The sequence below is a fragment of the Mastomys coucha genome, unplaced genomic scaffold (genome assembly GCF_008632895.1).
Source record: "Mastomys coucha isolate ucsf_1 unplaced genomic scaffold, UCSF_Mcou_1 pScaffold22, whole genome shotgun sequence".
In the NCBI taxonomy this organism is placed as follows: Eukaryota; Metazoa; Chordata; class Mammalia; order Rodentia; family Muridae; genus Mastomys; species Mastomys coucha.
In genome coordinates this window covers 167,731,991-167,739,453 of record NW_022196905.1, presented here as the reverse complement: position 1 = coordinate 167,739,453, position 7,463 = coordinate 167,731,991, and the positions used below count along the sequence as shown (strand labels likewise).

The 7,463-nt window shown below is 42.1% G+C and overlaps 1 long non-coding RNA gene across 1 annotated transcript in view; it reads left to right on the top strand.

Moving 5' to 3' along the window:
• The first annotated feature begins 1,926 nt into the window (after positions 1-1,926).
• Positions 1,927-7,463, top strand: part of LOC116069081 — a 74,590-nt gene continuing 69,053 nt past the window's right edge. Inside the window, exons 1-2 of the long non-coding RNA XR_004109828.1 lie at positions 1,927-2,420; positions 3,067-3,715. This is a non-coding gene — a long non-coding RNA (uncharacterized LOC116069081). The remainder of the gene's footprint in view (positions 2,421-3,066; positions 3,716-7,463) is intronic.

Here is a 7,463-nt window from a genome sequence, read left to right as displayed (position 1 = left end):
GATATCCTTGCCTATAGTATGTATCTCTGACACCATAGCCTTTAGTCTGTCTTTATCTGATACCCCATAGTCAGGGTTGCTTTTGTAAAGTATAAATCTGACTCAAGGCAAAAACGCATATCAATCTTCTGTGGCTAGATAGGGCTTGTGGCGGTCATGACAGTGAGGGACTTGAATGAAGAGTGAGAAGAGAGACAGCTAGTCACAGTTTGCATCTCGAGTGTCCTCGATGGTCACGGATTAGTTTTGCTTCCAGCTTAGTGCTATGGGAAAATGACTCTAGGAGGTAAGTCTATTGTGAGCTCTTTGGGTAACTGCCATGTCCGTGAGGGGAATTGTGGGACCCAGGTCTCTTCCTCTCTGTCTACTGTCCTTTATTTACAGATGTCTGCCTGTCTCTCTCTCCCACCTGCTGGGACTAAAGGAATATGCCCACCAGAGTCATCCCTTTACTTGTGGTTTTGTCATCGTCGTCGTCATCATCATCATCACATTCATAATCTTCATCATTATCGTCCTCGTCGTCGTCGTCGTCATCATCGTCGTTGTCATCGTCGTTGTCATCATCATCGTCATTGCTATCGTTTTATGTATATAGATGTTCTGCCTACATGTATGTGCAATTCTTACTCAGAATTCCTGTTGACAGTGAGTTTTGGAGGGAATTCATTTAAGTGGCTCTGGTGGCTGTAAGCAAGCCATCTTCAACACATTACTGTCCTCGCCGCATCAACTGTCCCAGGGTCTCATTCAGTCGCCCTTCTTTCTTCAGTAGCCTAGCTTTCCCAATGAACTGATAATGACACATAGGTTTTAGGTGGTGAAGACCACAGTCTGTTGTTTATAAGCATTCAGACAGCTCCAGTGAAGGGTCTTTAAATTGCTCAGAGACTATAAGGCTGTGATCAATTAGTAATGTCTGCCATTAGCATTAGCATCTGTAATGGGTATGTATGCTGTATATGTTTACTCTGCCTGCTATGAGTGAGTATTGGAATACAAGATTTCTTAAGCAACTAGGAAATCATTTACCAGTTCTAAAATAAGAAGCTCATTACTTTAGAATACGAGTCCTCCTTACCCTGCCTAGGCCTGATTTTTCTTTCCCAATCTTTTACTCTCTAATACTCTAAGCCTTCTTCATACCAGAAAGCCTAAGGTGCCAGGAACGTGTGTATTCTTTTTTTCATAACTATGGCCTACCTCCCCGTGGTAGCACAGCTGTCTGTGCCCTTTCTGGGTTGTTTTCATGTGTAGAACACTTAGTGTCCGTGATCTCTAAGGAGATCTCAAATTACATGGAACCCCTAAGCAAAGGTTAGTTTAATATGGCTTCTCACCTTTGCAGACAAAGCTCTTGCCTAGACCAGGGGAGCCTGTGGGTACTGTGATTTAAGAAGGGTACAGTGTTGTAATACATCAGTAGCTTAGTTACAAATGCCGTGTGATTTAAAGGGAATTGTGGGTGTTGTGTGACAGACTTTTAAGGAAAAAGGAAGGCTAGTAGAACATATACAACATAAGAACCTGAAGAGGGACCACTAGGGGAAGGAGGGGAGCTTAAGGAGAGGGGAGGAGCAGAATGAGGGAGAGAAGGGGTCGGCGAACAACAAAAACTATGGAGGTGTTAAAGGCCAAAAGAAAACCTGGTAGTAAGCTAGACAAAAAAAAAATTAACTTAAAAAAGATTTTTGATAGAAGTGCCCTATGTGAATGCATAAAGCTGCTCCCTGAAATGACAGGTTGTTACATGAAAATGCCAGGGCCAGGATTGGAGTACTTTCCTGCAACTCTTGGTCAGGAAAGTTCATGATGCAGACATTCACCATGGCTGTAGGTTGTCCAGTCACTACGGGATAATACTCTGTGGCTGAAGGCACCTTACGCTTTAGTCCTAGGATGTGGATAAGTCAATGGACCTTGGATGGAAGTCTCTCTGATGGCTAGCTCTCCTCATCCTGGAAGGTACCATTTGGGAAGAGAACTGTCATAAAAATTCTCACTCAGCTGTCTGTCCAGTGCGCTGCACAACCAACCAGCCAGGAAATAAGCACCTACGGCTGCAATAGGGCCGAGCCGGTGATGGAGGCAACCGCACTCTGATCAGATTAAACGCCTGCCCACGAGAGGATTCCACATCTGGTGCTATAGACTTGGTCCCCACAAATAGCCCATGGTAGGGGAGGTCACGGGAGGATGCTACTCCTTGACTCTGTTAAGTGGGTATGATCTGCCCATCAAATTCCCATATAAAGATTTGTGTCCGTGCTCACCACTCATGCTACTGTGTGGAGGGTAAGAGACTGCCGAATGCGCAGCCATGATGGAACTTTTATATCACCCTCCTAAGGCTCAGGAAACATTGCAGAAGATGGAACGGGAAGAGAGACTAAACAAGCCAGAAGCAGGAGAGGAGTGAGGTAGAGTATCATCCTCAGAATGGCATTGCTGCTGTCTTCTTGATCTTACAGCCGTTGTGATTACCACCCCAAGACCGTGCCCTGCCATGGGAACAGAAGGGTTTGTGAGTTATCCTCAGGATCACTAGGCACATAATAGTCGCTAGTGGGTTGGGGGACGCAAGTCCTACCCCTCCCTGAGTATCTGGGCAGTAACGCTTGCTAGGGGAGGGACAGACATTTTCTCCACTGATGTCACTCTGCTAAAAAAGCCCATGCTTCTGTAAACAATCCCTCACCCACGACCCCATGAGCAACAACCCTAGAGAAACTCAACTAAGTCACTAAACAGATAAACGATGACATGAGAACAGAACAAGGAGTGGGTGGCAAGAGAATGAAGAAAGCAGGAGGGGCATAGGAAAGGGCAACGGGGACAGACAAGTACTGTGTGTGTGTGTGTGTGTGTGTGTGTGTGTGTGTGTATTTGTATATACACATATGCATTATTTGTGTACATATATATGAAAATCCCATATATATAAATGCATTGTGTGAAAATGCCATCATAAAATACAAATTATATAAAGTTAACACAATCTAATTAAAAAAGAGTGCCTGTATCTTTAAAAAGAGTTGACTTTTTTCTTTTATATTTTTTTCCAAGGGAGGAGCATGAGGAACCCAGTCCTTTAGACTGCCTCTGTCTCCTGGCCTCTATCATGGAAATACCCAACGTGAATAAATGAAACAAGAGCTGAAGCATTCCCTAGCTACCTGTAGGCCACCATGACATAATCATCTGCTAAGTCCCAACTCGTGTCAGAAGACTCAGGAGTGTCTACAAACTCCTGTGTGGACTGTACTGGTCTCCAGAAAGAGGCAAGCTGGCCAGAGACTCAGTGCAAACTGGTGAGAGACCTGAGCTCCGTAAGCAGACAAAGTGACATCAATACTCTTAGTAGCTGAATGAGAGAATGCCCATTTTCCATACAGGGGACAGGAAGGCACCTGCAGCTGCTCTGACACCCGAATACTCTGTGGCTAGAAGACCTGTGCGCCACTTGCCTGGAGCCAGCCTCCCAGACAGAACTGCCTCCATTGCAGAAAGCAACACACACACACACACAGAGAGAGAGAGAGAGAGAGACGCACGACTGTGTCCAAATGGATTACTCCTGTCTGCCCAGGAGTGCATGTCATTGTCAACATCAAACACTCCCCAGCTCTGCTCTGGCAGCACCTGCCCTATTGATGGACGCTTCTGAGCCGTCACTCACAGAAGGCACTTAATCCTGTATGACTTCAAAAGCAAGGTAAGACAAGCCCCATCCAGTAGGACAGTTCGTACCTAATGTGATTATTTTTCCTCTCCCTGGTGATAATAGAATTATGCAAAAGTAGCCTTGACCCAGTAAGAGTTCTCCCTTCAGAGTCCAATCTCTGACCTTCTCTAGCTCACAGCCCATGCCTCCTGCTCCGCTTCTTGGTTACAGCAGCATCCCTTTGTGCAGCATCCCTTTATGCAGCATCCCTTTGTGCAGCATCTTGGTCCTAACGTTTCAGGGAAGACCCAGGACAGTTTTCAAGATCCGCTCGGCCCAGGGCCTGCACTAGGGACCACCCAGATGCCACAAGCACTATGAAAGGGAAACATTAGTAGCCATCTTTCTAGAGTGGAGAAAAGGAAAGAAAAAGAAAGAAGAAATTAGGCTTCTTTTCTAAGTTTACACCCATGAATCCACTGAGCAAGCAGGAGCATCAACATCTCTACTACCCTTGTGTTGTGTTTCACACACAGAAGTCACCAGAGCTTCTCATTGCCCCAAGCAGAAGAGAACACTCTCCTTCCCTCTCTCCTTCCCTCTCTCCTTCCCTCTCTTCTTCCCTCTCTCCTTCCCTCTCTCCTTCCCTCTCTCCTTCCCTCTCTCCCTCCCTCTCTCCTTCCCTCTCTCCTTCCCTCTCTTCTTCCCTCTCTCCTTCCCTCTCTTCTTCCCTCTCTCCTTCCCTCTCTTCTTCCCTCTTTCCTTCCTCCCTCCCTCCCTCCCTTCCCTCTTTCCTCTCTCCCTTGTTTTTTGTTTTGTTTTATTTTGTTTTGTTGAGACAAGGTCTTACTACATAGCCCAGGTTAGCCCAATACTCAAGGTCTCAAAACTCAAGGTCTCACTACATAGCCCAGGTTAGCCCAAAACTCAGCAATTCTCCTGCTTCTGCCTCCCGTGATTTAGGGTAATAGGCATATACCACCACCTGGGTAGGACAACAGTGTTCTAGTGAGGCTGGGGTTTGGTTATTTAGGGGTTTACTAAAAGGCAGGATTAAAAATAACAATGTAACCATGTGGTGAGGATGGAGCTTAACAAGTGTCAGAATAACTTTAAGTAGTAAATTCTATTAACTACTCAACTTTTAATAGGCTGCTCTAAATGCACGGATTAAGAAGGGACCTACTTTCTGAAGACTCTTTTCAAAGAACAATATTAATATTTTTAAACCTCTTAGACTGTTAATTCCTAGGCAGCGGGCTCTGGGGATTTCTTCCGAGTCTCATATTAGAATGTTCCTGCTTAAATGGAGTTATCTTTGATAAAATAATGATCTGCTCTTATTTGGAATTGTTTTGTTCATGTCTATGGTTCAAAACTGCATGACCCATGTTCTGACAAAAATAAACTTATAAATTTATATTAGTTAAGTTTAAATTTATACTTAGTTAAGAGAGATTTTATAAAACTATTAGAAGACTCCTCTATTATAGAAGTTCACATTTTTTTCTTTATTCAACTAATACCTGTTTAAAATTCAGTATCTGTATGATTCGGTGCATTGAGAATACAGGAGCAGCAACAATATAATACCTTATGGGATGAATCTCTTTACAAAATGTCATTCATAATAAACTGACTTAAAACAGGACCTGTCAAAGAGTCAGGAGAATAATCAGGTTGGGAAGGGATGAAGTGGAGCAAGCAGACTCGTGTTGATTAAGCAAGGGGTGGTAAGTAGGTGGACCGGATCGACTTTAGAGCAAAGCTGGCCAGACTTCCTAATGCGTTGAATATGGAGCTCAGGGAAGGAACCTTCTGTTGATGAGGTACAACTGGGTGCAAAAAGGGGAAAGGCATGGACTGAGATGGGAGAGGGCCGGGCGAAGGAATCCATTGGTCTTTCTTGGTCACGTGACATTTCAGACCACACCAGTAAAGTCATGTGGAACTGAGTGTAGAGATGAATTTTGGAGCCATCTAGCTCTAGAACGTATTCAAATGTGTAGCCTTGGATGAGATTGCTGAGGAAGAATAGTAAGTGTGGAGGGAAAGAAACAACATTAGCCCAGCCCCATAATGCTGAGAAACCAGAGTCTGACTAACAGAAAATGTCTAATAACGTCTGAAGTTCTGAGTAGCAAACACGGATAACACAAACAGCTGAGCGTCGCAGTATGAAAGGGAGGGATGGGTTTTCAGACTACTAACTTTCTGCTAACTTTCCAAACTGTAACAGAGGTTCCAGCCATTCCCTTAGGGAGAAAACTGGCATAACAAGAAGTGGAGACGTAGAAAAGCTTTTATTCAAAAATGACATAAAGAGGCTAGAGAGATAGCTCAGTGGTTATGAGCACAGACTGCTCTTCCAGAGGTCCTGAGTTCAATTCCCAGCAACCACGTGGTGGCTCACAACCATCTGTAATGGGATTGGATGCCCTCTTCTGGTGTCTGAAGACAGCTACAGTGTACTCATTAAAAAAAAGAATATATATAATATATATATATATATATATATATATATATATATATATATATATATATAAATGCCTGTGTAAAAACCTCCAGGAAATCTGAAAAATATTAAAATAGGTGAATCTGAACCTTCCTAAGGTTAAAATATACAAATTACTGGTATCAGCTAGCAGAAGACAATGAACAATTAATTATCATCACATATGTGTGTGTGTGTTGTGTGTGCTGTGTGAGTGTGAGTGTGTGTGTGTGTTGTGTGCTGTGTGAGTGTAGGGGAAGAACAAGGAGTCAGATCACCTGGAATTGGAGTTGCAGATGGTTATGAGCTGCCATGTAGGTCCTAGAAATCTAAGAGCTTCAGTTCTCTTAACCTCTGACATACCTCCAGCTCCAACTGAATTTATATACTAAAAAACATTTTTAAACCAGAGGGAAATAGATGATATCCACATAAACAAAGAGGCATACCATACTTAATGAACTTCAATAAGCTCAAAACACATATAATAAGCTTCATGGGAGTAATAGGAGACAAGACATTGACAAAACTTTATAATTGGAAAAAAACTTAAAAACTCACATATTCAAGAGGCCCACTAAATCAGTAGTTAAAAAACATGAAAAAATAATCAAAGAGATGCAATAATGAAATGATTGAGAAATCAGTGACCCAGAGAGAACTTAAAGCCATACAGGGGAGAAGGGGTATTGCTGATAGCCAATCACAAGGTCTATAACTCCACATTGGCACTCTTCATTCCTGTATTTACAGTCCTCTACTATTTCATACATGATCTTATCCATACAAATATACATAATTGCTTGAAATGATGAGCAAAACAAAGTGTCCACTAATATAAAATGAGATTTATTGTGCTCTGTTTATTTAATGAAATACTATAAAGCAATTGACATGAATAAAATAGAAGTATACCACTATAAATTGGTCTTAGAAACATGCTATGAAGAAAAAATCGTGGCCTAGAGAGATGGCTCAGTGGATAAGAGGCTTGCTGCACAAGTGTAAGAACCTGAGTTCAAATCACTAATACATAATGATATATATATTCTGATATATAGCTGATTATATATAATCTCATATCTATATAATCTGATAAACACATCATGTATATATGCATATCATTATATGCATATAAGATTTTATATATACACATATGTCATATATATTATAATACATACCCCCCACTGCATGTTTTCAAGCTCTCTCTGGGTCACTGATTTTTCTTTTTTCTTTTTTTTGTTTTGTTTTGTTTTTTAACTTTTATTGCATTATGATGAGAAAAGTTACATGATTTCAATTTAT